This window comes from Nyctibius grandis, chromosome 9 (genome assembly GCF_013368605.1).
Source record: "Nyctibius grandis isolate bNycGra1 chromosome 9, bNycGra1.pri, whole genome shotgun sequence".
NCBI lineage: Eukaryota > Metazoa > Chordata > Aves > Nyctibiiformes > Nyctibiidae > Nyctibius > Nyctibius grandis.
The window spans coordinates 1,291,029-1,315,965 of record NC_090666.1 but is presented as its reverse complement, the minus strand read 5'-3'; the positions used below and the strand labels follow the sequence as shown (position 1 = coordinate 1,315,965).

General features: G+C 43.9%; 1 protein-coding gene across 1 annotated transcript in view; it reads left to right on the top strand.

The window, feature by feature from the left end:
* Window positions 1-5,087: 5,087 nt before the first annotated feature.
* Window positions 5,088-24,937, top strand: part of PTPN4 (protein tyrosine phosphatase non-receptor type 4) — a 117,559-nt gene continuing 97,709 nt past the window's right edge. Inside the window, exon 1 of the mRNA XM_068407302.1 lies at window positions 5,088-5,167. The gene's annotated coding sequence lies outside the window, so the exon portion shown is untranslated. The remainder of the gene's footprint in view (window positions 5,168-24,937) is intronic.

Below are 24,937 nucleotides of genomic sequence, written 5' to 3'. Positions count from 1 at the left end.
GCAGTGTTGAGATTAAGTGCCTTGTCTCCTGCCCCTTTCCCAGCTAAACTCCACCTGTGGTGAGAGTCATTCATCTTGAATTGCTTTAATGCAGCGTTTAAGTGTGTCATCTTGGCAACAAAGCAGTTTCCATGCTCTTTCGGCGAGAGGTTTAAAATCCCATTCACATTTTTAATATACATTTCTCTCACATAAATTATCGCAGCTTGGCTGGCAGGTCTTGCATGAGTAATAAGGTGGTTGGCACAAACACGTACCACAGATCTATTAAGTAAAGGAGCAGCTTTTGTTTCTTCCTACGTTTATAAGAGAGCTGTGAGGTTTAACTTCTACAAAATGGTTTAAGGTACGGGCGTTTTACTAGCAGGACATTGGGTATTGCTAGGCATGAGATAACATATCCTCCCCAAAGTGCATCAGCAGCAGTACAGATAAATCCATGTTTGAAAGTATCTGTGCCTTGCTCTTTTCTATAGAAAAGAGCCGTGCTCCTGAAAGAGAAGTGAGCTGAATGCACTTTTTACGTACGAAAGGAATGTGTTCCCTGCCAAGTAAACAACGACAGAGTCACCTTTCAGTTTGCTTTCTCTCTTTCATTCATAATTTCGGGACGTGATCACTCAGGGTATATAACACCTACCTCGGAAATCGAAGTTTTCTGCTGAACTCCACCTTGTAAGGTCTGAGCAAAGTCTGTACGCAAATACCCTGCAGGGCAGTTTTGCTCCGCTGATGTTGTAAGAGCACGAGCTGGAGAACTTTGTCTCAGTATCTATTTTTAAAACATTTAGCGCTCTTGCAATGTAGGCCTGACCCAAAGTACTTCACACACGGTGGGAATCTTCCCCTGCCTTTATTTAGGGCTTTCACAGAATCACAGAATCAACCAGGTTGGAAGAGCCCTCTGGGCTCATCGAGTCCAACCGTTGCCCTGACACCACCCTGTCAACTACACCATGGCACTAAGTGCCATGTCCAGTCTTGTCTTAAACCCCTCCAGAGATGGTGACTCCACCACCTCCCTGGGCAGCCCCTTCCAATGGCTAATGACCCTTGCTGAGGAGAAATGCTTCCTAATGTCCAACCTGAACCTCCCCTGGCGCAGCTTGAGGCTGTGTCCTCTTGTCCTATTGCTGGTTGCCTGGGAGAAGAGGCCGACTCCCACTCCACTACAACCTCCCTTCAGGTAGTTGTAGACTGCACTAAGGTCACCTCTGAGCCTCCTCTTCTCCAGGCTAAACACCCCCAGCTCCCTCAGCCGTTCCTCGGAGGTCAGACCCTCCAGACCCTTCACCAGCTTGGTCGCCCTCCTCTGGACTCGCTCCAACACCTCAACATCTCTCTTGAAGTGCGGGGCCCAGAACTGGACACAGGATTCAAGGTGTGGCCTCACCAGTGCCGAGTACAGAGGGACGATCCCTTCCCCAGACCGGCTGGCTACACTATTCCTAATAGAGGCCAGGATGCCATTGGCCTTCTTGGCCACCTGGGCACACCGCTGGCTCATGTTTAGCCATGCTTTGCTTTGAAGCAAGCCTTCTTTAAACAATGAATTATAGGAATAATAATGTATTGCGAGGAAATAACTTTGGAACATCCAGCCTTTAGTATCTGTACGTGTCAGCAACCTTGTGTTAGATTAGCAAAACATATCCTTTCCTAACAGCTTAAGCTTGCACTTGCCAAACAAATGCTGTGTGGTTCTACAGTCACACTGAGCGGTTCGGGTTGCTTCTCTGTTACACGCTCCGTATAAAGTACTGTATTAATTATTGTTATTCTCAAATTGAAGGTAACTGTATGTTTGACATAAACTGGGCACGAGCAAAGAAAACTATAGGAAAATGTGAGAGGCAGACTTTGAAGCTTATGTGCAAATGGATTAAAACATATCTATGCGATTTGGGAATAAATTTGCCATGATCTGAAAGAGAATTCTCAGGAAGCAACACAGCTCTGCAGCTAAGGATCCCTCTAATGCACAGAAGAACGTGTCTCGTCCACTGCTCGAGAGGCTGGCAGTAGCTCAGAAACACAGACTGCAATTATGGGATGTCTCTAGATGCACGGCCATCGGTTTGTCAATACAACTATGGAAATGTTCGAGAAGAGCTGGAGCAATGTGGACACAATAAGGTATGGCATTACTGCTGCTGTGCGCGTTATTTTGGGGCTTTGTGAAATCGTTAGCCAGGAATTGTTCAATCCAGGAGAAACGTTCACATTTCAAACTTGGTCATCTTAGTTATAGACTTCCATTAATGAAGTTTAAATGACAGCAATTTTTGAGTGTTTTCTAGTCATAATCATTAAAAAGTCTATTTTAAAAGTGCTCCAGAGACTGCACGTTATCTAAAATTCCTGCTTGACTGCCATCCGCATATTTAGTCTTCCAACCCATGATTCAACTTGGTCCTGAAAGAAGGTGAGACAACTAGAGAATCCTGTGTGTCCTAACACTCAGGAAAAGGAAGAGGAGGATTATTTAGCCTAATAAAATGAAGGGAATATGACTGCTTTCTAAAAAATAATTGGGGGTAAACACCGCTAAGAGGGAAGGGCTATTTAAGCAAAAGAACAAAACTGGCACAAGAAAAATTTAGGCTGGAAATGTACAGGTGGTTTCCAAACATCAAAAGGATGAGTTTTTAGAAAGCTTCCTCATTAGAAGAGTACATGCAAACCCTCTTTGTTTTATTCTGCATCTTGCTATGGTTAGGAATTTAATTGTGAAATCCAAGAACTCATTCCCAGCTCTATATTCTGTATGTCTGTTATTTGGTAAAGAGCTCATTGTGAGAAATTGTATTTTAATAAGTGGACATTAAAGACATTTATAACCAAACCTTTTTTAACATATAGTATAAATACATGAAAGCACTGAGCTGTGTTAAACTAAGTCTTGCAAAGCCAACCTTCCCATGGGCCACGTACGTGGCCAAGAGGCACAATACGCCTCATACCTTGGAGAACTCTTGGCAGAAATGACTCTCTAGGACATTTGCTGGGTGGATACATGGCTGTGACCAAGAGTTACCCCATTAAGACAGCCCCATTCCCCCTCTCTGACTTATTTCCTCCCACAGCAGGGATGTTGACTGCCCAGGAACCCTGATGTCAATGCAGACGTGCTGCCATGTAGCTGACTTTGCCCCGGCCTGGTGATTGCACTCGGACTACTTGCAAGCCAGCCTCATGAAGAAGCACCGCTTAGCTGCATGTCACTAAAGCACATCATCGAGTACTGTGTCCAGTTGTGGGCCCCGCACTTCAAAAGAGATGTTGAGGTGTTGGAGAGAGTCCAGAGCAGGGCGACCAAGCTGGTGAAGGGTCTGGAGGGTCTGACCTCGGAGGAACGGCTGAGGGAGCTGGGGGTGTTTAGCCTGGAGAAGAGGAGGCTCAGAGGTGACCTTAGTGCAGTCTACAACTACCTGAAGGGAGGTTGTAGCGCAGCGGGAGGGGGCCTCTTCTCCCAGGCAACTAGCGATAGGACCAGAGGACACAGCCTCAAGCTTGGCCAGGGGAGGTTCAGGTTGGACATTAGGAAGCATTTCTTCTCAGCAAGGGTCATTAGCCATTGGAAGGGGCTGCCCAGGGAGGTGGTGGAGTCACCATCTCTGGAGGTGTTTAAGAAAAGACTGGGCATGGCACTTGGTGCCATGGTCTAGTTGACATGGTGGTGTCAGGGCAATGGTTGGACTCGATGATCCCTGAGGTCTCTTCCAACCTGGTTGATTCTGTGATTGCCAGTTTGCAGGTGAGCAGCCTCAGACAAACTCCTTCGCCTTTAGCTCACCGCCCTGGTTAAACGCTTCCCTCAGGCCTTTCTCATCACGCTCCTTCGTGCCTGCCAGCCCTCCAGGCCCTCCGCCCCGCTGCCCCCCCAGGGCCTGCCCTCCGGGGAGGCTCCGGCCCTGCGCACCCCAACACGAGAGTCCCCACGCTGCACCGGAGGGCGCGGAGAAGCGTCACCTCTCCCACCGCACCCCCGTCAGGGGCACTAGCACAGACCACCGGGAAGGCCGCGGGGACACCACGCCTTCCCACAGCCCCGGTTCCGAACAGCGGCGATCCCCGCTCTCCCCGGGCCTCGCTGCCTGCGCTGACTGCGGGGTTTCGGGTTAACATCCCGTACCGGGAACGGGGGCCGGGCCAGCCCGCGGCTCCCACAGCCACAGACCGGCCTCTCGCCCCGAGCGGAGGCAGCGGCTCCGCCCACGGGAGCTCCGCCGCAGCGTGACTGACGGCTCAAGCAGCCAATTCACGCTCACGGACGGAGGCAGAGCCCCGCCCCCTTGATTGATGGCACACCCACCCAATCACGCCTCGCGATGGACTCACGGCCCTGCTTACGGACAAGCAGCACGGCCAATCCCAAGGGGAGGGCACCGCCCACTTCCCCTTCGCCTCTCGCGAGTTTTCGCGGGCTGGCTCCTGTCCCCCCGCCCGCGGGTGACTGCGCAGCCGCCATGTTGGTTGCTATGCTGCCAGCGCTTCCCGCATGAGGCGGGAGGGCGGCTGTGAGGGGAGGAGGCTGCCGTTCCGCCCACCTTCCCCCCCCACAGGCACTCGCTCGCTCGCCGGCAGGGAGGGCACCGCTGCGGAGCCTCGCCGCCTCTCCCCTCCCCGGTCCCCTCAGCGCTGCGCGCGAGGCGAGTGCCGGTGTGTGTGAGGCGGCGCCGTGCCCCGTGAGGGGAGCCCCGGCCCGGCCCTGCCTGCCGGCTCCCGCCTCACCGCCCCCTCCGGCCGGTCGCTGCGAGGAGAGGGGGGAAGGAGAGGCCGGAGGGGGAGGTCCGCCGCCTTCCCCCCCTCCGGGCTTCCCCGTCCCTTCCTCCCCCAGCTCTTCCCCCCCTCCTCCCAGTCCCTCGGCCCAGCCGCCGCAGTACGATGTGGTCCTCGCCGCTGCGGCTGGGCGCGGGGCGGCTGCTGCGGCTGCTGTCGCTGCTCCCGAGGCTGCGGCTCGGGCGGTCGCTGCGTGGGAACTGAAGGCGGCAGCGAGCGGCGCTCCCGCTCCCGGCTGCGGCGCGGTGCTGCGCTCGCCCCGGCGCCTGCCCGGGTGCGCGCGCGCGCGCGGGGGGTCGCGGGGCGGCAGCGGCGAGCGCAGCCCCCGCGCCTCTTCCCTCCGCCGTCCCCGCTCCGGCTGGAAGGACGTGGCTGTTATATGACGGTAAGGCGGCCGCCGGGGCGCTCGGGTCTCCGTGCTGGGGCGGCGGCGGGGGGGGGGGGGCTGCGCGCCGCATTCCTGTGCTGTGACCCCCACCCCCTCTGCCCGCTGTGGGGGCCGGGGCGCCGCCGCTCCTCCCGCCCTCAGCCCGGTTTCCCCCTCCCTCAGTCCCCTTCCCCCCCCCCCTCAGTCTTCTCAGCCCCGTTCTCCCCCCCCCAGTCCCCTCAGCCCCTTTTCCCTTCCCTCAGCCTCGCTCCCCCCTCTCAGCCCCTCTCCCTCCCTCAGTCCCCTCAGCCCCGCTCCCCCTCCCTCAGTCCCCTCAGCCCCTCTCTCCCCCCCCCAGTCCCCTCAGCCCTTCTCCCCCTCCCTCAGTCCCCTCAGTCCCCTCAGTCCCCTCAGCCCCCCCTCAGCCCCCGTCAGCCCCCCCTCAGCCCCCGTCAGCCCCCTCAGCCCCCGTCAGCCCCCCTCAGCCCCGTCAGCCCCCCTCAGTCCCTCAGCCCCTCTCCCCCCCCCTCAGCCCCTCCCCCCCCCCAGTTCCCTCCGCCTTTCTCCCCCCCCTCAGTCCCCTCAGCCTTTCTCCCCCCCCCTCAGTCCCCTTAGCCCCTCTCCCCCCCCTCAGTCCCCTCAGCCCCTCTCCCCTCCTTCAGTCCCCTCAGCCCTTCTCTCCCCCCCCTCAGTCCCCTCAGCCCCTCTCCCCCCCCTCAGTCCCCTCAGCCCCTCTCCCCTCCTTCAGTCCCCTCAGCCCCTCTCCCCTCCTTCAGTCCCCTCAGCCCTTCTCTCCCCCCCCAGTCGCCTAAGCCCCTCTCTCCCCTCAGTCCCCTCAGCCCCTCTCCCCCTCCCCCAGTCCCCTCAGCCCCTCTCTTCCCCCCCCAGCCCCCTCAGCCCCTCAGCCCCTCTCTCCCCCCCTCAGCCCCTCTCTCCCCCCCCCTCAGCCCCTCTCTCCCCCCCCCCCAGCCCCTCTCTCCCCTCCCTCAGCCCCTCTCTCCCCCCCCAGTCCCCTCAGCCCCTCTTCCCCTCTCCGCAACTCCCCGCACCGGTGGTCGCTGGCGGAGGGGGCGGCTCTGCCCAGAGCCCTTTTGGTAAAGGCGGGGGGGCGTGTGTGTGGGTGCCCCTTCTGTCCCCCCTTTCCGAAAAGAAAGGGGCTCCAGCTCCGCTCTGGCGCAGGGGAGGCGTGGGGGGGGGGGGTCGCCCCGCGGAGAGGGCTCGTAAACAGCCTTCGGGGGAGCGGGCGGCGGGGGCAGGCCGGGGTCTGTAAAACGGGGTAAACTCAGCTGAGACGGATATTTTTTTTTTTATTTAGTATGTTTAATGTGAAAGTTCGCGTCGCTGCGCTTTCTAGGCACATGTGCGCGTTGCCCTGGTTATGGGCAGGGAAAATGGGTTTGCGCGCTGCCGTTGCATTCCTCCGGTACATTTTTAGTATCTCCCTCGAGCAGAAGGCTTGTGTAACCGGTGTGTCTGTATGCGACAGAGGCTGTCGGCGTACCTGGTGATGGGTTAACTCGTGTGTGCTGTGCAGCACCACCTGGAAGAGGAATAACGTCTTTTTCCTCTCAAAAATCTCCCAAGAGCTAGTTGCTGGAACTAGGTGGCCGCCAGTGTAGGTGAAACGTTCCCACCACTTGCTTATTCAAATGTCCTTCAGATGTGAAATACATCTGAATGTAGTTTGTGCTGCTACTTATACCCTCCCAGGAGTTCCATGTGGCCAAGCTGTTATAATACTTTTAACTGTGAGATAGAAAATATTTATGTGATTTGTGTATTACAGAAGTGCTAATGGATCACAGCTGAAGAATAGTTGTTACACTACAGTGCGCACATACGTTTTCTCACCCACGGGACATTTCTCTTGCCCTGAGATAAAACTCTTTGTTGAATGGGGAGGGGGTTTTATGAGTGCGTGTTTGCCTGCTTGTTGTTGGCAAATAACTGCCCTGTGATGTTGGGAGCCGCTGGTGTGTTCGCACACATGGAGATGTTCATGAGCTCATCACACCGTAAATGTGCGCTGCAAGAATACAAGAATGAGTTAGATGAGAAATGGTAAAACCATTTTCTTATTAGATATGTGTATCTTAGAAAAGTTTTCCAGTTCATTGCCTAAACATACAGTGTCGTAATCTTATGGATGCCATTTTCTTGACAATGGATTTCTTGCTTCACTGACCTAAAAAGTTGTTCTTACGTATTGGCACGGCTCTGGCTTGCACCACGTTGATCAAACACGATTCTGGGTGATAAGCTTACAAATACATACATGTGTGTCTGTATGTTTCCCAGGTACGTTTGTGCTTTATAAACTCAGAAATGTAACTGTGGGTCTGATTTTTTTTGAGGCAATTTTGTTGTCATTATAGTTTCTGTGTATGTTTAGAATATGTTCGTGTTTTTATTTGTAGTTAAGTTGGGTTAAACATTGAAATACAAATGCATTTTCCTCAAAAGCAGGAATGTATTAATGTGTTACCTTGTGGTACATTTTCCTTACGTTTGCAGCTAAGTTTGTTTGGAATCAGGTTCACCTACTTAGGGTTTAGTTTGATGTTTATTTCTTCAGTAAAATTTTCCCCAAAATGTGGTGTTTGTTGCCATGCTTTACAATTCTGTTGTCCTGTTAATGTCCAGTTTAGGTTGTACGTAGCAGTATTGATTGAACACCCTTGCTAAAAATACTGTCAGGGTTGGGTATACTTACGCTGTAGCGGGAGGAGAGTTAAGCCTATACCGTTTTTCTGTGACTAGAATTAATTATTAGCAGCTACATTTGTAAAATGTAAATAAAAGCAAAATCCTGTGATCTTATAAGTAGTGCTAATTGCTCTATGGAGTGGATGAGCTCTCTGTTAATGAACAGAGTTCGTGTAGTACTATTTACATGTTGGAATATATGGTAAGTTAATACCCAGGGCACATCATTCTGGCTCTGATCCTGCAGTGACCTCTGTTTGGGCAGAGGGATCCGCCTACACAGCACTCGCTGCGGGAACTGGAGCTCAAACGTTCATTCTGTGGAGCCTGGGCCGGTGTTTATCACCAGCAATTGCTGCCTGTGAACGTTTTGTATGTTTTGTTGTTAACCTTTGTGTTTGTGTGGCGTGTCATGGAGGCTGCTGCCTGTGCAAAGAGCTGCAGGGTTGGTGCCCAGAGTTACAGCCTAACACGGTAGTGTGAGGTGTGATTATTTTGTGAAAAAGAGGGTTTTTTTTGAAATTGCTTTTGTATTGTAACTTAGTGCTGCTGAAAGGTCCTGGTCAGCGTTTGGGGTTCCATCTCACCAGGGTCTTGTTATCCTTGGTGGGTTATTTTATGACTGTTCTGTTGAATGTACATGGAAGTTCTGTGCATTGACTTATGCTCACATATAACAAGTGGAATGGGTACTCTACAAGCGTGTTCTGGAGAACTGAGTAGAGTTACAAGTTGGAATATACCGGAGGGGAAGATACTCAGGGTGGTTTACTTAGTCCTGTAAGCTAAACTGGATGTGAGAAACAAAGACAGAATGGCTTGCTTGTGGCAGTTTAGACCTTTGGATGGGGTAAACGGGTTGGGTTAAGTGTCTTCTGAAAATTATGGTGGATTCTGTTTTAACTTTTCAGCTGATCAAAACTTAATTAAAACAAACAGTAGGCATGTGCATGCTTTTTTGTTGTTGAAGTCAATGATAGATTATTTTTCTTAAATTGATAAATAGCGTGTTTCTGTGGTCTTTCTTCTTGGGTCTTTATACTACCATTAGATCCTCTGATACATCGTGATTCTGCCTCGCCCCCCCTGCCTGGTTTGGGTTTAAATTTGGTACAAGATCACATGAATCCCGTGCCTTCACATCCTGGTTTTGTGTCACCTCACTTCCATTCCCACCAATTATAAAAATGGTCGAACAGGAGAATCTTTCGGCAGCAGATGGCTGACTGTGCTTTTTCAATTACCACGCTTCGACTGTGGTGCTGCCACTTTTCATAAAAATGGCCAGACAAAATTCTCATGGGTTTTATTGTGCTCCAGCCTAAACAACTGTAAAAATGGTTTGTGTGTGTATTTGATATGGGATTGTTTGTGGTGGAAAGAAGGAACTGTGAAGGTGGAAGAAAAAGGGGAGGGGAGGATGGCCTGAGCAGGAGGCAAAACCAGAAGAGCTGAACGGTGGCCTGGTAACACGACAGCAGGTCTTTGCGGTCGGGGCCAGCTGTTCATGTGTGCTTGTTTGGGAACAGGGGCTGTTTTTTTGAGGACTTATAATCCACTGAATTAGCACAAGAATAGTTTTATGTAGGCTTTCGAAAGGCTTTAATTTCTAAAATTTTGCAATTTTCTGGAAGCTTTCTCTGCTATGTCATAGAATTACATATCTGCAGGTACATCTTCAAAATCTCCATGCTCGTTTTGGAGAATTTCAGGATTATTAGAGAACTATTGCTATTTGTCACGTACAAAATAAATTACTTAAAGTTCACAGCAGTTAATGTGTTCACAGAAGTTTTATTGACGTGTCAACGTACCAGAATTACGTGTCCAGATGTAGGTTACAAGAATCTGGTCTTTTTTTTTTGGTGCTCTGTCTTGCAGCATACCGAAGTCTGTGCTGATTGTACGCACGGTGTCCCAGTACATGCTATAGAGTATGACAGCTTGTAGTCACGTAGTTACTCAGGTAGATCAGAAGAGCGTAACTAGATGAATTTTTGTTTGAAAGGTGAGAATTGAACCAGCTTCTCCTTTCTCAGCTTGTGCCCCTTCAAAAAAGACTCGGTAGGGTGATGCAGTTAGACCTCTCGTGGCACACTTCTTTGTCTCACACCGCAATTACTTCTTGGACAAGTTATAAGGTGACTGTTGGATGATAAATGCAATTCCATTTGCGTGGTTTATGAGATACTGCCATCTCTGCAGTTACGTGAGGAAGGGGGAAATGGCTAACATCCATTTAAAAATAAACAGTCTTTTAATTATGGGTACTTATGGTCTGTAATGAAGACTGCTCTGGGAAGTATTTTCACTGATTGGGGAATGAAGTGCAGTTGCCACTTAAAGAGTTTTCAGACCATCCATAAGATTTAAGAGGGAAAAATTGATAAATTGATAATCCACTTCCTATGGCATGCGTGTTCTTACATTGCCTTTCTGGCCATTCCTTATCTCCTGCAGGGTAACTAGCTGAGAGAATGATGACTGAATTATTCTGCATGACCAAAAGGCCAAATCTTCAAAAGAAAATCAAATGTAGTGCTGCTAGAGATTAACATTTTAATACTTGGATTTTTTTAATTAGAATGGTGTAGATTAGATTGAAGGAGGATGTACTCAGTTCTCTTATCCACCTGGGATTTATACTTTAGATTTAAAAATGGCTAAAACCTGGTATTGAATCCTGAAAACCTTGTTCTTGCTGGTGCTTTTTTTGGGGAATGATGTTCCAGTCTGGAGGCCTTAGTTGCATGCAATTTTTCTATTTTGTTTGATAGTTTTCATAAATAATTAAAAATCATTTAAATGTAAGCTCTTTTTTGGTGTTTGTTAAGAGTAGCAATATAAATTGATTTGGTTTTATGCTGTTAAGTCTGTTTGGGTTAAACAGATGATCCTCACCTATTTTGTCTCTAAAAGGATATTCCCTTTTAGGACAGTTGAGCGTATTTTAGCTTTTCCTGGCTCCATTGGCCAGTTTATTGGATTGCTGTACCAGCATCTCTCTGTTCTGCAAAAAAACCCCCACCAACCAAACCCCCGAACGATGTTCTGTGTCTATTGCAAAATGCAGAAATGAGAAACAAATTGTATCAGTACTGCACTGAAACAGTGTGTTTATGGAGTGCAATGAAGGTTACATAAAAATGTAGAAACGTTGTTAATTCCTCTGTCCTTTAGGAAGAGAAGTGACCACCTTTTCAATAAGAGCACACAAATATACCAGTCACTGGAAGAAGGATAATTACTATTAATGGTCTCCGAACTCCCAGGTTAGCATGGTTTTGTCTGGATGAACAGATAATTTCTTGATGATGCTTTGCCTTATATTTTCCTAAGCCATGTCAAATAGTTGTAAGTTGAGAAACGTGTTCATTGAAACTTAAAGGTCTTATCGTAACTGATTTGAACAAAAGAGAAATCCAAAATGAGCCTTATTTCTCTCAGGACAGAAGAAGATGCTTCCCAGATCTTATAACTGTGATTAAAAAAAAAAAGAAAAAGGAGACAAATAATTTAGGAGGAAAATCACATAGTGAAACTGTGGGTTTGTTTTTTTTTTCCCCACTAACCTTGTCAGTGAATTCAGAAATGTTCTGAGGAAAAAAATCTGCAGCCTTTCCATGAAAAGTTGGCTTTGGAGAGAGTTAAAATTAACATATGTCACTTAGCGTTTGTCTGTCTTGATACTTGCAACAAGCTAAAAAGTAGCGAGAGATATTTTTGGCTTTTGATGTGTGAAAAGGGTTAAAGCTGACCAGTGCTGACCAGTGTGCTGCATTGTAAGCTGGTTTTTCCCATACAGGTTGTGTGTGTGCACTGCACACGCCAGCTTTGTACTGTGTCTCTAAACTGCATATAGCCTCATAAAAACACTTTCCAGGTGTGAAAAAGGGGTTGGAAAGATGAAGATGTGACTGCCTCTTTAAAACTGAAGGGTTGTGTCACCTTTGGCTAAGTCTGGATGGAGAAGAGGGGAAAGAAGAAAAGGACAGCTGCCCTGCAGTGATTATAAAATGTAGAAGGTTTTGGAAATCATAATTAAAAAGGAAAGGTGAATATGTGTGTTTTAATATCAGCAAATCTCATGACCTCATGGGAAGCTTCTGCTGAAGTAACTGTGGTACGCACAGCCACAGGAGGGGGAAACTGAAACACAGATATTACAGTGGAACAAATAGGTCAGTTGGCCTTATTATGGCGCCATATCTCCAAATTATTTGGGTATTTTTTGGCTCACCTGTTTTCTGTGAGCTTGAATTAGACTGATTTAGATGTTTGATTATAGGGCTAATAAGGTTGCTTCTAGTCGTGCTTCTAGCATCTCAAGTTCACTATATGTGCAACCAGGTAAGGAGGGACAGAACATTAATGGTGGTAAGAGTGTTTTACCTTTTTTTTTAACCTTTTTAACCCTCCACTAGTGAATATTTTGCTTCTATTTTCATTTAATGAAGTATTAAAATATACCATATAAGTCAAATTCATAAACCACTCAGTCTGGAAGTTGCTTGAACTTTTTAAACTTTCAGATCTTCGTATTTAGGACTAAGGAACTAATTTAATTTTGGAGATCTTTGTTGGGAAAAGAGACTATTTTTTGCTTTGCTTTCCTGTGTGGTGTGATCTGCTTACAATTTTTTTTGGCATCTTCACTTAATAGATTTGCTATTACTTTAGAGACTTAAGGCGTTGGTGATACTGTCTTTTCCCTTAGCTCCTAGTTTAGATTTGAGTCCTTTTATTCTACATCTCTTGGATCTGCTGGGAGAAGTGACTTGGTGTGAGCGTCTGGGGAGGGGCAGAATGCGGTGGATGCTCTCTGGGTTCTTTTTGTAAAGCTGTTTTTGACTTTTCACAGTCCCTGTGCTTGCAGAAACGGGATTGTTTTCAAATTTTGCAATAGCTAAGTAAATTTTATTTAATTGAATAACAGACATAATAGTTATATTAATTAAAATATCTCTGCTTTCAGAAACATGCCACTTAAAAGGCTGAGAGAGATGCAATAAGAAAATAAGGCATGGGTAACCACTAAGGATATATACAGTTACACTTAGAATTCCTCTGTAGAAAATAGACTGAAAATTAACATCTGACGAAAAGTCCTCGAAGAGGAAATTCCTACAGGAGACCTTAATTCTTGAGATTAATTAAATGGAAGATTAGAAATTCTCTAGATAGCTGTAAGCTGTTTAATAAAACTGAAATAAGCAATTAAAAGACTCGGTTGTAGTTACCAGCAGAGGCATTGCCTCCTTTTTATGATCCTGGTGCTGCCCCCCCCTCCCTGTTACATATGTTCTCCCTCCTCGTACAGGAAAGCTGTGTGTACAGCTCATTATTGCTAGGTGTTTTCTGCAGAAAGATTTTCATAAAAAGCATCCCTCTGAGTAAGGGTGATGTAGATAATAACTTCTTTGGCATTGAAAACACATACACAGTCCTGAGAAGACAGAAATAAAAGTGCTTTGTAGGAGTTACACTAATGAAATGGATGTGAGAGAGCAGCTTGAAAGAGAAACCAGATTAACATCTGAAACTTCAGCTAACGTTTAGCCACCTTTGAATAGAACTTCTGTTGCCAATAAAGGTACTTGGTCGGATCTCTGGTTTCTATTTCTGAGTTACATTGATGGAAGCGTTTTTCAATCCACCTCTTCACAGTGTTTTTTTTTCCCCGATATCTTCCAGACAAACAGGTTAATTCTAACTGTTCTGGGAAATGGTTGTAGTTACTCTAGTATCTACAAAAGGCCTTTTCCACTAAGTCTTTCATATTCATTCAGAATATATTTTGCATTCTTCTGTACCTGGTGTGCCGTGACAGTTGTGTGTGCTCTAGCAGCTGTGTACAATAAACTGGGATGTGTTACATCACCAGAGGTGCATCCCTCATCTGAGAGCAGTGTGGGACAGCAAATCACGTCATCATGTTAGGGAGAAAAATGTCTGACTGCAGACTGGCACTGGGTTCCCCAAAATTGAAGGAGTTGCCATAGTTCAGCAGAATTATAGACAAAATGAATCCTTATGTGTACCAAGTAGTGCTATTATAGTAACTTTAAGTTGCTTCAAAATAAGTTACTAACTACTTAAGTCATTAAAGAGAAGAGCACTCTATGATGAGATTTTTTTTTTTTCAGAAGTGTTCGTTACTTCCCGCTCAAAGTTTATGAGAAAACAGATCTGGTCTTCAATGAAAATAAAGCTAGGCTGATACAGAAGTTCTGAAGGTGAACTTAATGATACTATTTTTCTTCTCTAAACAGAAAGCCACGTTCTAAAAATCTGCTTTCCAGACTTAAATGACTATAATTAGTACTCAGAAAAAGCCACAGTGAAACTTTCTCTTTTGGCAGTGTATAAATCTCCTTATTTTCATAACATTTAACATTAAAACAGAATCCATTGTCAGACTTTAAAACAAAACTCTAAAAAAGAAGTGCCTTTCCTCCTAGTGGCCATTTCTTGCCTTTATAACAATTCTGTGTGCAAGTTAAAATGAAAAACCAAAATGTTGACTAATTATTGCTAAAACAAATCAGCATTATTTTTGTATGGAAGTGGACTTGAAGCCCACTTTGCCATGTACAACTAACAGCAAACAAATGGTGCTTTGAAGGCCTAACATTTTTGAAGTTGAGGTGGGGTTCCTTGTCACATAACAGACTCGTCTCCTTCTGGTGTTGGTGGGATATCCAGGTGCTGGTCAAATGCTTCAAACTGTAGTAACAGCGGCGTAAAAATGAATGAATGCGTACGAACAAGAGCATTAGGGGCCCAGATCTCAAGCCTTCAATACACTTCCAGCACTTGCAGGGAATGTTTTATAATATATGTATTCCTAACAACTATATCAACCAATGTGGCCTCAAATCAGTAGGGAATTACCTTTTCAGAAGTGTATCTATTTAGTGTCCGTAATATAATTAACATATATTGCACACTTCAGATATATCTGTACACGTGCTAAATAAAATAACTTCATATTGGTGTATAGTGGACAAAAGGACAGAGTGGTAACATTTTAAAATTCTTAAGCAGTGAATATTTGTTTTACTATAGCACATATTTGAAGAGTATCCCAAGATTTCTTGAAACTATATTTGAGAAGCAAATACTAATGCTCATGCTTTCTTTTCAGGAGGGATAGGGAAATGTATTTTGTATATTGTTTTTGTATTAGACTTAAATCTTTTCTGCCAAACGGTGTCGTACATGCTTGTACTTCAAAAAGATGTTGAAATGTTCTGTTGACTCCTTGAAACTTTTTTTGGCAATGCTAGGCTTTCCATTTATTTTGTCCCTTGTTTAACAGTTTTTGTGTGTGTTTTCAAAAGCGCTTCCATTCACCCTTCAACGAATGAAATAGAATTCTAATAGGAACTGCACATAAATAACTACAGAAATCAATGCTTCAATTCAGCCAAGACTTTTTTGTGACTTCAAAAGCCACAAGATCATTTATTATTAGAAACATACAATTGACTTTTCCTGTATTATCATTTCGCATAGTGATTTGGTTTTTACCACCACAACAAGATGTTTGACTGTTTCATTTGAAAATGATGTATTTACATTTGGCGTTCCAAAACGGTGTAGTTTTTATCTTTTCTGTGAAGCTCTATTCATCTTAATTTGCATGTTCAGCTCCGTGCAAAGATTGTCAGTGAAATATTCACTGGTGGATTTCTCCTCAAAGGTCGACCAAATGTTAAGCATAGTCTCCTATTCCTGTATTGTAATGAAAATGTAAAAGAAATCTTTAAAGAATGGAGTTGTTGGGTTAATAAAGCATATCCTCTCCTCCAAAATGCTCGGTTTCCTGAGGATAATGGCCACAGAAGTAACCAACCTGGGATAGCCACAGGGTTGTCTTGGAAGTACTTCCAGCCTTTAGTGTTCCCACTACACCTCAGGCTACGTCAGCTGTAACAGTCCTTTTGATCCTGAAGTTCTTAGGTGGGTTATAGAAAGTGAGATGGTCTCCAAGGAAGTTGTTTCAGCACTCTAGAAGCTTTAGAAAATCGGTGCCTCTTTTCTTTTGAAACAGCTGGAAATCGATAACAAGATGTTGGGACGTGAAATACAGCACTCTGCGTTCAGTAGTGCTTACTGCCTAAATGGACCTCTTGAGTGCTCAGGCTTTTGGGCAGCTCTTTCATGGTTTCCGTCAGGTAATAGTATAGTGTTATCACCTTGGGTGGAAAACACATCCAGAAGGAAACAGTTTTGTTCGAGTTGTCAGGAGGGTGCTCATAGATGAATGGATTTTTCTGCATTAATGTTTGTTTTTTTCCAGTTGCTGATAGTTTGGAAAACAAAGTCAAGTTATGAGCAGGGGCTTTTAGATGGCAATAGCCTTCCCCACCCTCCCAATCTCCTAATTCCTGCTCACCAGCCAGTCTGGTTCTGCGTGAGGAGGATGAGGTGGTGTTAGGAACTGCTTCTTGGAATTTAATCTTGTGAGCCAGGTGGTGCTGGGACTTGCCACCCACCCCTCCAGTTACCTTAAGATGCAGACCAGTAGTCCCATCCTCATCTCCCCTGTTGCATGAGCAGGTGCTGGTGGTGTGTGTGTGTTGTCACTTGGAATTATATGCATTTAGGATTTGAGGGCTGTCATGGTGTTACATTAAAAACATTATAAAGGAAGTGAAGTCAGACCTTCTGCTGGTTCCTCAAAGTTCTTCCCCATTTCTTTTTACCACTTCTGTCTAATTCAGGTTGCATTTGAGTCAGCTGCTTTCATCTTGACACTTATGTCATTCAAGCATCCACAAAGTTAGCATGCCAGTGTCTGCATTTCAACTGACTGATAGGTACACCAAAACCTATCTTACTTTTGTCACTGCAGCGTGAAGCTTCTTTCAATTTCCCTGGCTGTTCAGCATTTAGAGAAACAAGATAATGGAACATTGCTGGCATAATTTGTAAGTCTAACGTCTGAAGTTTATTAAAACATGTTTTTTTCCCTGAAACACACTCTGGCCCTTCCTGATGCTTGGTATTTAACTGGTATATAAGCTGGAGTGGAAAAAATAATAATGGGCATCTAAGAATGATGGTTTTGTTAGGGAAACTAGGGGCAAAAAAGGCTTTTTAGATTTGTCTGAAAGCAAGCATTCCTATGTATTATTAGGATTGTGGGTCTTCTGCTTCTTTATGAAACCCAGCTTATGACAGTAAGCAAGACACACAAGCCAGACACCTCATGTTTTTCTTGAAACCGTTGTGGGTATTATCCATCCCTTCTTGCACTGCTGTTCTTACGTAGCCAATCCCAAATACATCAGTGGAAGGGAGAAAAACATCTGTAATTTGTTTTGAATGCAGGAAGGAGAAACAGAAGAGAAAAGAAACAGACAAGAGAGATGGGGAAGACTGGGAAAGAAAGAGTCTTCCCAGCTCTTGCAAGTAGTTGCCAGAAAACCTGGAGCATGGAGGTATTAAAATACATTATTGATATGGAGCAACAAGGACTTTATTGCTTGATACAGCACACTGTGTTTCATAGCTCCACCCTATCACGTAATCCCTTTTATTGAAAATGGTTTTGAACTTTTTGAGGTTCCTTATACCCTGTTTGTAGAACAGGTGGTTAGAAATTTACCTCAGAGAGAAAAATATAGTCCTAAATTTGGACTAAATTCTTCCCTGACCACTTATATTTACTGTATTTTATAATAGCTAACTGGTGTTACATTTTAAGCTTCTTAATAAAATTCCATCAGCTATATATGGAGAAAAAATTATTTGTGTTTCAAAGTGCTTGAAGACTGTAATACCTCCACCCCTATTTTTACAATCTCAGGTGAAGCAATCTGAATTCTTTCTGTATTTTATCATTATTGTGCTTTTTCAGGTATTTCATTTTGGTTCTGCTTGGTACTGGAACAGTCTCTTGACTGTTCTTAAATGATCTATGTCTTTTTTTTTGGAAGCTTAAAGACTACTCCATTTGAGCTCTTGCAATACTGAGCAGCATGAGCGAGGACCTTCATCCATCCCGTGGGCTGTGCGCCTGACTAAGCATCCTCATATGAGGAATTCCCTCTCTACAACAGCACGACATAGTTGGTTTGTGTTTGTATCTTACGACCTACTAAAAATATTCTCTTTCCTTCCCACTTCCCTTCTAAGATCCTGTTCTGCAGAATTGGTGTGTAACCACTTGGTGTGCAGTTTCTGTATTTGTGCAGTGGATTGTGCCTGCCTGGTAAGAGTATAGAAGTTGTCCAAACTTCTAACTAAATTTTTAAGAATAAATGTTGTTCTTACGTTCTGAAGACACTAATGACACTTTAAGAATGTGTTTTTTTTTTTCCCCCCTAAATTTACACTTGTGTTACTGGGAATGAAGTAGATCTTACCTAAATTTCAGTAAATGACTGGACACAATGTCCCCGAGGGCTTGTGAAAACTACTGGGTTTAGTAGAGAAAGCATAAATTGGATCAGAAGCTGACGAAGAGAAGACTGCAAACGGCTATACTGTAAGAGCAACTAACAGGATGGAGAGAGGTTATTAATCATGCTCTTCAAAAATCAGTCGTGAAATTAATCCTGTCTCAATATATTCATTAATAACCTCAGTGCAAGAATTATGTCTTTTCTTATTAAAAGCTGTAGGTAACGCAGAGTTCAGAAAATTTGTTAGTGTTTCAGAGGACTGGATTATCCTGTGAGGAAAATAAGATGAATTCATAGATTTGAGTAGTAAAAAGCTGATACAATTCAATAATATAAAATCAAGTATTTGAGGCATAAGAACATTTCTTTAGTTTTAAGAATCATGAATTGATAAGTAGGAGAATTTGGGAATGCTGATAGTGATGTAAGTAACAGCTCCCAATATTAAGCACGAGCAAGCTTAACCCACCAAATAGTTATCAGTGGTTCACTGTCAGAGCAGAATGTACCCAGCAGTTTCTGCACCCAGTCTGTGTTGGCTAATGATTTTTATTTCTGGCTTGGGTAACAGAGGAGAATTGGGGATAGTATGTCTGAAGTTTCACCCACAGCACAAACTAGAGGTGATCGTAAATATCTCAGAGAAAAAGTTTCAGTGCAGAATTTTTACATTTTTTTTGTAAACTTGTCAAGGTAGAGTCGAGTCAAATTCATTAGCATAGACCATAGAGTGGGTTTTTAAAAATGTATTTAGAAAACTATTTTCTAAGAAATATATCAGTCTTAAAAGTTTAGACAGTTTCTCTTGCGCAATTGTTTTCCAGACTTTCTTTACTTTTTGTGTCAGAATATGCCTGGAAACAAATAGCATTCTTAGAGAGTTTTGAAATGTCTTTGTTTTTAAAAGGAATTACATAAATCAGATTCCCATTTATAAGACACATTTACAATTTTAATATAAATATTAGAAACTTAGTTTTAACAGTAATCTATATTATAAGTAGATATCTTGATTTACTGAGCTTATGGCAACAAACTGAAATAATGGCCTCTTACTTCAGGAGATTTGAGCTGAAACCAGCTGAGGTCATAAGAGAAATTCTAGTTCTGTCCCCATTTCTCTGAAAAAGAATGCTGGTACTCAGTGTCCTATTAGGGCAGACAAAAAGCCCTAAATCAACAGGAACATGTGGATCTGACTGTCAAATGGCCTAGTGTGGCAATACAACCAATTGGAGCTTCCTCTTAACGTTTGTATCCTAGTTCAGATTTACAGCATTTGCATTAGGTTTATCAGGCTGTTATGCTTTGTTTTTTTTATGTTTGGAAAAAAAATAGGAAGGGAAAAAAAGCTTTACTTGTTTCTGAGCAATTGATGTAGTTTTAATAATTGTGAGAAGTAGATAATGTCCTTAAAGGCTTTAATAGATCTACTCTATGGACCGGTCTGACTGTCTTAAACACTTTTTTCAGTGCCCACAGTATGCCGAGGTGAGCTGATCATATGTGTTTGGAATGCCTTTGATAGTTTGTATGTCTATATGTTGTGTATACCAACAGGACTTCTCCAAGTATTGTGCATTTTAGTTAAATGCTGAATTGCCATCACAGAATCACAGAATGTCAGGGACTGGAAGGGACCTCGAAAGATCCTCTAGTCCAATCCCCTGCCGGAGCAGGATCACCCAGATCATGTCACACAGGAACGCGTCCAGGCGTGTTTTGAATGTCTGCAGAGAAGGAGACTCCACAACCTCTCTGGGCAGCCTGTTCCAGTGTTCGGTCACCCTCACTGGAAAGAAGTTTTTCCTCATATTTATGTGGAACCTCCTGTGTTCCATCTTGCACCCATTGCCCCTTGTCCTGTCAAGGGATGTCACTGAGAAGAGCCTGGCTCCATCCTCATGACACTTGCCCTTTCCATATTTATAAACATTAATGAGGTCACCCCTCAGTCTCCTCTTCTCCAAGCTAAAGAGACCCAGCTCCCTCAGCCTCTCCTCAGAAGGGAGATGTTCCACCCCCTTAATCATCTTCGTGGCTCTGCGCTGGACTCTCTCTAGCAGTTCCCTGTCCTTCTTGAACTGAGGGGCCCAGAACTGGACACAATACTCCAGATGCGGCCTCACCAGGGCAGAGTAGAGGGGGAGGAGAACCTCTCTTGACCTGCTAACCACACCCCGTCTAATACACCCCAGGATGCCATTGGCCTTCTTGGCCACAAGGGCACACTGCTGGCTCATGGTCATCCTGCTGTCCACTAGGACCCCCAGGTCCCTTTCCCCTACGCTGCTCTCCAACAGGTCTGTCCCCAACTTGTACTGGTACATGGGGTTGTTCTTGCCCAGATGCAGGACTTTACACTTGCCCTTGTTGTACTTCATTAAATTTCTCCCTGCCCAACTCTCCTTTAGGATTTCTGTTCCTGCTTGTGTTTAGTCTCATCTGAGCTAGCTTGGATCAGATCTATCACAATACAAAAAAATGTCTACATAGGAATTTCTTGTAAAATAAAACTCTGCTAACAAGCAAAATCATTATTTCAAACCTGTTCTTGTGGACATTCTTATTCCCTGTTGAGTGTCTAGTTGACTTTTGGTTGAATTCTCCTCTGAAGTGAAACAAAGGCAGCCTTACTGTTGAATAAGTGGGTGCTGTTTTAGATTATGTTAGAGAAGGAAGGAAGAGAGAGGAAGAAAAAGATGTGTTAGATTTTTAGTAAACTGGATTGAAACCTGAACACCTGAAGTGATTTGGGCTTTTGGGAGAGATATCTTTTTATTTTTTCTTGAGGAAAAAGATTTTGTGGCGTCTTTTGTGTGTCTTAAACGTCTTAACTATCAAAATACATGTAAGCACAAAATATCGATATGTATGGAACGTAAAATTAGAACAGGTAAGAAGTTAATATATTTGATGTGAGAAGTTAATATATTTCATGTGATAGTTAAAAATGTTCACGTGGCTTGGACTCCTACTGTTCTGAAAAGTAAATTTCAAGTATTATTTCAATGTCAGTCTCTGTGTTTGTTTTAGAAAGAAAACTTAAGTTTCTGAACCGGGTTTTGAATAGTTCATTTGCCTTCTGAAAGGCATCTTACAACTTGTAACCTAAAGCTAATAACTAAGCTGTCTAATAGATAGGGGCAGCTAAAAATATATAGGGATCTTAAGACTTCTCCTTTCCCTATGCCCAATTAAACATTAGCTACTGCATATAAAAATTTTTCTTCTGTAGCAATTGCTGTTCCAAGACCCACACGGATGCCTGGTGGAGCCATTTTCCAGAAGATTTTAACTCAGCCACACACCGTTAAGCCTGTGTCTCCTCAACTCTTCTCATTGACTGTAGCAGTAATACATCCCTTGAGCACGGTAAACCCTCTGAAGCAAGGTTCTCTATGGCTATGCAGATTCCTGAGTGTATTTTTTAATGGAATTATTCTAAACGTTATTAATGCTCCATCTTTTCAGAGGAATGTGTACGTTCGCTGACATCTTAAGAGCTGTGTTCACACATCAGAACCTTTCTGAACAGTAATATTAATATGTTAAATCTTTCCCTTACAAAGGTTTTGCCTCTTACTGTTGAGAAGAGAAACTTAAGTGCGTGTGTCTATGTGATGCAGCTCCCCAAACCTGTAGGGAGCCTGCAGCGGTTCCTAGAGGCAGATTGTTTTATCTGTTTTAATTGCCTTTGCCTTTCTAATTACAGTGCCACCATCTCAGTACTTCTCGTGATCTCCTGCTGTAGCCAGGATGTGACAGAGGTGGGTGGTCATTGCTGATGTCGGCTGACAGGTTTTTGACTAGCGTGGTTCAGCAGACACAATTGTACAGAGGGGTCAAGATCTAGGACGCTGCGTTCAAATAACTGTTAGCAACAGCTGATAATGACAGAAGTTTGGAAGGGAAGGAGCAGTTCCTGCTTTCTCTCTTCCTTCTGCTGCTTTTCTGCTTTACCCACAACTGCGCATCAGTACTGGTCTTTGGAGTCCATCGCTGTACAGCTACATGGTTATTTTCAAGTAGGAGAAGTTGCATCATCAAGCAGCTACATAATCAACTTGGCCTTGCCTACTCGACCCCCCGCTGCCTGAGCTGGAAGTTTTATGCCAATTAGATCAGATACAGTGGCATGAAACTCTTCATAGCAGAACATCTTCAATCTCTCTTGTATTTTCATACATCAGACTATCATGCTTTGTCTTTTACTGGCAAAAGTGGCAATAATTATTTTCAATATATGTTTATCTATTTGGACATCTGCAGGATAAGAAAGAATGATTGTGAGTTAGAAGTCGACTCCAGCGATATTCTGGCAGATAGTAAAACTGAACATGCAATAAGGAACTTAGGTGAAAGTTTCTGCTAGAGAGGCTGGCTGTAGAAAAGGGTATCAGCACCTATTACAACAGGAAAGTCTTTCTGGAAAGGTCTGCCAAAATCATTGATGAAGATAAAATCCAGTCTTTCCTGAGGTGCTTTGTGTGATTGTGTGGCAAAGATGATATGCTAAAGGGATCGTAGACTTTATGTCAAGTTCTGTGGGATTTCAGGATTGCTTGTTAACCAGAGGAAATTTTTGCTTTGACTTGCATGAATTAACCTTCTAACAATTTCTCTTTTGTTTATGTATTACTGTTCCTTGTTCATTCGTACTGTCCTCATCATTCTTTTTTTACCCCCCCCCCCCCACCCCTCGTGCACTAGTCACTTTTCATACCACAGGGAGAAAAATTCTGCATCAAAAGGCCTGGAGTGCTGTGTTGGATCAGATTAAAGATCCAGAGCTCAGGAATCCTGACAGTGATGAATGACGTGAAGTGTAAGATCCTGTGTGCAGTGAACCTTCCTTGGTGTAGCCACATATGAACCGATTATAAATCAGATTCCTGGTTTTGTTTGGTTTTAACATGTAGGTGCTGATGGCTGTAACTTTTCTTCTGTAGAAGATGTAACTATTTTTAAATGCTCATGGTAAACCCAAAAGCATTTCCGATGTCTTTCAGGCAATGAAGTACTGGACTGAAAAAGGAAGCCACTAGTGTGTTAGCTTTTAAATAGCGTGCATTGTATAAGCTTTAGTGTTCATTTTCATAGCAAAAGAAAGAACAAGCACGGATTTGAAATTGTGGGGATCGTGTTGTTAATACATATGGCACGTAACTATTATAAAAGACCTTATTCTAATGCCAGTACCTGAGAAGAACAGCAAGAGATGTATGACCAGTGTGGGCTGCTGCCACTGACTCACTGTGTAATGACAGGCAAATTACTCAGTTTTCTGCATCTCGTTCGACTCCTTTGTAAATGAGAAATATTGTTTCCCAGTAAAACTCTTTGTGAGATCCTTGGATAAAAGGAGATTTTTTTTTTTTTTTCCCTACGCCTACTGAGTATATAAATTTGAAGTGAGAAAGTGCAGCAAATACCAGGTTCTGTGCAAGTCTTTTACCAGTACAGACATAGTATGATGAGTCTTGCTGCTCGTTATGGATGAGCATCCTAAAGACCTCTGTAAAGCACAAGCTAAAAGAGGGGTTTAGGTCAGATTGGGCACTTGAGTCTGTTCTGTTCAAGCCTTTCTATCGTTAAGTACAGCTTCAATAAAACTTGTCTGACGTGTGCATTGATAACTACCATTCTGTTTCCTTTGATGTGCCAGACACTGTGCCACCTTCAGATGAAATAGTACAGGGAGCCTTTTAGAGCAGTTTCCTGTCAATCTCCATCACCTCTTTCACATTATGTCTTATCACTGAATTTTCATAATGTTTTGGGAAACTTTACCTTTCCAGAACTGTCTGCCTTAACACTATAGTTTTAATCTTTCCCCTGGCACCTCCGGAAACAAAATACAAATTAGTGATTCAGACACCACAAAACAAATCACACGCCACTTGTTTCTTCCCAACTATTCTTCATTGTCATTGTTTTCTGTATTGTATGCGAGTCCTTGTGTATTCTGTGGTGAAAGGGACCTAAATAATGCAGGAGATTTTAAGGGAGGCCAGTAGCAGAGAAGTAGAGAAATTATGCAACAGTTTCAGGTACATACAGAAGATGATTTGGATAAACATAAAAAGAATGCCATTATTTCAACACGGACATGTGGAAGGTAACTTAGGTTTGATGTATGCTTTTGTTTAATAAATTCAGGCTTATTTTGTCCATAAGTAGCTGGGGAAGTGGTGGAGTGTAGAGGACATTTCAGGTCTCTGGTGCTTCAAGGAGAATATGCTGTTAGCCTCTTTTTGTAAAGGATTGCCCCTGTGATTTTGCATCTTTATCTCCTTCCATTCCATTCATCATCATTCTTCATCCCTTTTTAATTTGCTGACTTCTTTAGACTTTCTCTTCGCAAGAAGTGCTTGCTTTAGCTTCATTATTTAAAAAAAGGATAAAATTTCATCCCATCAATTACTCTAGCTCTCACCACATTTTATCTGGTCATGTTTTGCCCCAAATTCAGCGAATGCACAGTCTAAACTTCAGTTTTGAATTTCTCTTTACATTTTCCCCACCTTTTCACCATTCCCCACTCTTGAAATTGCTTTTACCAAATGTTACCCGGTGGATAGATGATGTTAAAGCTGTGGATGTGTCTATCTCGATTTCAGTAAAGCGTTTGACACTGTCTCCCACAGCATCCTCGCAGCTAAAC